Source organism: Stegastes partitus, unplaced genomic scaffold (genome assembly GCF_000690725.1).
Source record: "Stegastes partitus isolate 25-593 unplaced genomic scaffold, Stegastes_partitus-1.0.2 Scaffold806, whole genome shotgun sequence".
NCBI classification, from domain to species: Eukaryota; Metazoa; Chordata; class Actinopteri; family Pomacentridae; genus Stegastes; species Stegastes partitus.
Genome location: NW_007578537.1, coordinates 257,105 through 262,962, shown reverse-complemented (window position 1 = coordinate 262,962; position 5,858 = coordinate 257,105).

Sequence of the window (5,858 nt, the reverse complement as noted above, 5' to 3'; positions counted from 1 at the left end):
TCCTCTGGATCACATTAGTTCATCCTGCAGCTTCTAACACACAGTCTGAACTGTGTGAAAGTGTCCAGGAGGGTTTAGTAGCTCCAAGTCCTCAGCTCCAGCTGGACAGCACCAGGACATCAGGACTCATTCATGAAGGTGCTGCAGCTAGAATGGAGTTGAAAGCAGCTGATGCAGAGATCTGACTGGAAGCTGAAGCAGCCTTATGACGGCCACCACCAGCATCATGCTTACAGCTGAAGATGTTTATGAACCTAAAAGTTTGATCTAAATCACAGCACGTTGATTCTGCAGTACTGCTTTGAGTGAAGTGTTGGGAACAGAACCAGTGAGCTGCGGTTAGAACACAGAAACAACGTTTGGTGCAACACAAACATGAGTTTTGACATTTTGCATGTTGCTGTTTGAACTAAAGCTCCTCTAAAGTCTGAGTCACTTCTTTTGGTTTATTCTCACTGTGTTGACTCTTTTATCTGGTACATGTAAATACGTCAGATTCAGGGACCAGAAAACTAAAACAGACGGTTTTTATTGAGACATCATGAGATAATCTCTGTATGGAGTGTGTTTGCTGCATGGATCAAGTGTTCCTGTGTTGACCTGGACACTCATCCACCACCTGAATTAAATGATAAGATCATCACCAGCATCGGTCTTATCGAACCACGTCATAATTTCTGCCTCTTTCAGCTCCGACTGAGTAAACACAACAGAAGAAGTTGGTCAAGCAGCAGCAGCCTGGATTAGCGGCTGAGAGTCTCCTGATAAAGTCGGTGTAAAACACTTCCCTCGCTGCTGTGATAAAGACTTGCAAATTCAGCCGGCGGTAAACAAATCCTCTCCGCTGGAAGGTAACTGTGGGTTCAGGGAGTTTCAGGCAGAGGAAGACAAAACAGCCTTTGAGAGTCTTGGGGCTGCAGCTGATCGGTGCTGATAAACTCCTCTGCGGATGATGTAACAGGCTGCAGCCACAAAGGCCAGGAGCGTGCACGTGAAGGTGGTGCTCGTGCCCCAGAAGGCTGTATCTCAGGAGGCGGCTGTGTTTCAGGTTCATGCACCTGGACGGTGTGCAGCTCCTGAGTCACTGATCCAGTCCAGTGTGTTCAGAGCTTCACAGAGCTGCTCCTCCGGCCCGTCTGGAGCCACGACATCAAGCTTTTGGGCTCCAGGCCTTCGTCTCCTCACTTGTGCTGCTTTTTCCCCGAGCTTCTAGAAAACTAAAGAGTAAAACGACTTTATTACCTTCAGTCAGCAAACAAACAACTTCCTGTCTGGTTGTTGAATTCAATCATATGCAGAATACAGAAGCTCCATGATGTGGATTCTGGCCGCTGCCTGCTGGTTTGGAGGATCTTCTTATGTGTCTAATCAATGTCTTCTTTCCCATTTATCTGTCGTTTCTTTTCAGCCAACCAATCATACATCAGATGGGACTTGTCGCCATGGTAACCAGAAACCAGAGGAGACACTTTAAGTAGTTGAAGAGTCGAGCTTTAGCCTGAACCACGCCTCCAACCACAACCAGAAGGTTTCTTAGCCTAAACTTAAGCAGGATTCTCAGTGTGATGTTTTCACTCCACAGAACCAGACAGTGAAACCCAATTCAGACACTGATGGTGGTTCTTTCTTCACGGTAGAACCGGACCTGTGGTCCACGCCTCAGGCCTCCCTACACGCTCTTCTTATGGACTCTTTTCTCTAAGTGGACTTTACGACCTGGACTGGAGGTTTGTGGCACAGGAAGGTTGTTTTGTGGAGATTGTGTTGGAAACACAGAACAACTGTTTGTTCGATGAACAAGAAGGACGAATCAATGACTGACATTAATTACAAAACAAGCAGTAATGAACATCAGATGGGCTCGTTATCAGTCAGATGAGGTTAAACACTGAGATCACGTCTCCATGTTGGGGAGAGTCTACACTGATCACTACACTATGAAACGCATCGTGCTGCTGTTCACTGTGTCTTCCTCTTTGTAACCTGCTGCCGTCTGATGCTGAACGTCTTCATCACACTCAGAGGAAAAACTCCTGCAAACAGCTGGAGGCAGAAAACTCAACGTCTGCTATCGATGGTGGACAGAAACCTCGATGACACTGTGCATCTGGTTTTGCTCTGAAGGACATTTCAGTCTGTAATCAAGGAGGAAAGTGAAAAAGAAAAGTCTTGTTTGGCATTCAAGCCCTGTGCCACCGTGGGCCTGTTGCTCCTGCACACCTGGCTCTGGTGCCAACAGGTGCAGTTCAGACTTGAATGTGAAACATTAGTCAGTCCGTCCCGGTACGACTGATGTCGCAACTTTAACTGAAAGCGCTGATCCAGACACGGAGCCAACATGTTATCAGATGGTTAACATATGCAGTAAATAAACCAGGACCTGCTTCACTTTCACAGCGGGTGGAAATGTCAGCATATTGTGGTGAGGTGCAGCTCAGAGCAGCGTCTGTCTGACCCGAGGCTCCACATTAATCCACGCCGGTATCGGCTCTCGGCTCGGCGACAAATGGGCCAGAAGTGGAGCTGAGAGAGCAGAGCGACGGCTGCTGCTGTGGCAGCGAGTGGGAGTGGATGTGGACTTGGACTCTGTGTTCTCAGTCTGCAGCCTTGTGCACCGCTTCAGGCGACTGAATGCTAAATGCTGTAGCCTTGGCTATCCGTTCAAAGCGCTGCTCAGTGCGTGTGTGGGATGCCTAGTGATCTCCCCGTTCTTTATTTATTTAAGGTGACCTTTCGACTCCTGAGCAGAGATTGCTTTGGGCGAACTGAGCTGGTTTAAATGTTGGGGGTGTGGGAGGGAGGCCAGCGTTTGTTGGCAGGGCCCCGAGCGAACGGCGCTCAAACTCCACAGCTTTAACCCCACAACTCTTCTGGGAAGCTCCGGCTGGCAGGCAGCAGCAAATGAAGCGTTTCAGGTTAGATGTGGTGATAGGTTTTTGTCCTCATTAAAACAGAAATCCCTGCCACTGCGTCCTCATTTGTATTCCGCCGCAATTCATTCGAGGTGGATTTTGATTTGGGGGATTTGGATGGTATAAGGCCAGTGAAGCCAGCAGGAGAAGAAGAAGCATCTTGTAGTTTCATCTTACGCAAAGCCCTGAAAGAACAACTTTACATATCCTTTGCCCTCTCTTACTTTCCAACTTTGTGATTAGAGATGAAACCTCTGTCTTGGCTGAACAGAATGAAAGGATTCCTCCTGGTGGAGCTCCAGCGTGTCCCATGAAACGTCTTTTCTTAAGCACACTTGCGGCTGAATGTGCCAATCATTCGAAGCATCGGCGCCTCTTCAGGGAGCTGAAACATAATGAGTGTCAGTATCATTAAATCTACCGCGCTGATATTAAATCGGTATCATTCAAAGGAGCTCATGCTGCTATCATTGCTTCAGAAAGTGCTGATGCTGCTGAGGGACCTGCGGGCTACAGTACGAGAGGATTTTGCATCCATTCAGAGATTCTCTAATTCCCTCAGGCTCTACACTGCACAGTAATCCACTTAATTTACAATTACCCATGCAAGCCACACTCATATGGAATGATTAATGGACTCCAGTAATCCCACTGATGGAGCAGAGGAGGCAGCGTCTACGCCGTTTTCTAGCCTCCATCATGCGCCTGCACATGCAGCTGCAGTGTGTCGTCACCCTGCAACACGTCGGCGGCTTTCTGCTGCTCATCCCTCTGCATACTGCATGAAGCTGCTGCTGCTGCTGCTGCCTTTGAGGGTGAAACCTGTCAGCGCGGGGTGAATGTTAATGTTTTAACTTCCCTGCCAAAGATCAGAGCAGCCCTTTGAACTCTAACCCGGATTCCACACCCTCGCTGAGCTGACGGCTGCTGACAGAACCTGGAGTTTGGTTCTGTTTTTAAATCTGCAGTCGACACGGCGGCTCTGAGAGGCAGAGTTCTACCGTCAGCTAGCATGCATGTAGCTGTGACGGCTACGCTGCTCGCTGTCCATAGTTTAGGGTGTTACAATAAAGCATGCTCACACCTTTAGCGCTAATGTTAATGCTAAACAAACCAGCAGAACCAAAGACTGCAAAGACGGACAAAGCAACCAGACGTCACGGATTATTCTGTGGCGCTGCCATGTTGGTCTTCTGAAATCATGAAATCATGACCGTGACCACATGTTGGTTTTATGCAGTACTTCGTGCACATTTTAGCATTTCTTTTTTTTTGTGTGTATTTTCTGCAAATTTATTTGTAGCATTTGTGGGCTTCATACTGAACATTTTGTATATTTTCTATACATCTACCCTCTAACCTTAAATCTACCCTCTGACTCTACATCTACCCTCTGACTCTACATCTACCCTCTGACTCTACATCTACCCTCTGACTCTACATCTACCCTCTGACTCTACATCTAGACAGGGTTCTACTGGAGCTTTACCACATACAGAACATTAAGGAGCAGACTGGAGGCAGAGATATTCCCTCATTAAGCAGAAACACTGAATTGTTTTTAATAAATTTAAATGTGCTTGAAGTTTGTGTTATGGAGGGAATTGGTATCAGTTTGGGACTCTGTTTCTGCAGATGCTAAATATTAAATGACTCTGATCAGATTGGAGGCAAAAACAACGTGATCAGTGAATTCCTGCTTTTAATTACGTCCTTGTGATTCCTTTGTTCTCTCCTCTATTTTCCACTCTGCAGCGTTCAGTTTGAGGCGAATCAATCGTCGAGTCTTATTCCGTCTCTCTGCTGCTGCCATCTCTGATTTAACTCCTTTGCTCTCACAATTCTCCCACTTTGGCTTCCTCCACACACATTTGATTGGTTCTTATTTCAGTTTCTAGTGAAAGACAGGCAAATCAATCTCCCTCTTTCACTTTTTAATCAGTGTCTCTTGCTCTTTTCCTTGTTCCTTCTTTCTCTCTGACTTAGCCTCTCTGACCCGTTGACTCAGTCAATCGTGCTCCCTGAACCTCCTCCTTCTTCTCTGCTTTCATTCACACGTTTTAATTGCCCATTTCCCCATCTCCGGAATTAATTAAATCTCTGCTCATACAAAGATTTATTAAGATTTAGAGAGGTGAGCGAGGCATACCGACAAAGAGGAGGGGAATCAGAAACGTGGTTATTTGCTGAGAACAACAGATGTTGCTAACGAGGAATAAATCTCAAAAATGAGCCTGGACCAGCAGCAATGAGGAACACATTTCCTCCCTCGTCCTGCGTGTCGTCTGCTGTCCAAAGCCTTTGAGAGAGTCGCTGTGAAGGAAACACAGCAGATCAAAGCTTTTCCCTCAGATGTGGGCGATGAGCTGACAACGGAGAAAACGATGCGAGGAAAGAGGTTAGAGTGACATGTGAGGACATGTTGTGACTGCTGCTTTGACTTGACAGTGCAGGGTTAATTATGAATGGCCTGTTGTGGCTGAACGCTGAGCCTGAGCGACGAGCGAGGCCGGCTGCCTCCTGGCTACGGCTGCATCAGGCCTTCTTATGTTTTATTGCTGCTGGAGGAGGCTGCTGCAGCTTTCTGACGCAGCACGTTAGCAATAGTTTCAGCTGATGTTTTATGGCTGACCCATTTTACTCACGGGTTCTTCGTGACAAACGCTTCCTCAGAGGAACCACCTGCCTGAAGAGAAAGTCCCTCAGAGCAACGCTGCAATTAGGTGGGAATCTACTCCAGCTCTTAAAGGTGACGCTAAACATTCTGGGCAACCGAGATGAGAAGATCGATATCAACCCGACTGCAACCTTTATCTGATGGTGTTCAAGTTAAACCTTCATGTGGTCGCATCAGAAGGCCGATTTGGAGACCTTCAGGTCAGCACCAACATTCACCGCATCATAAGTTCACATCTCTAACCGATGAACTGTTTGGAACAAGTTATT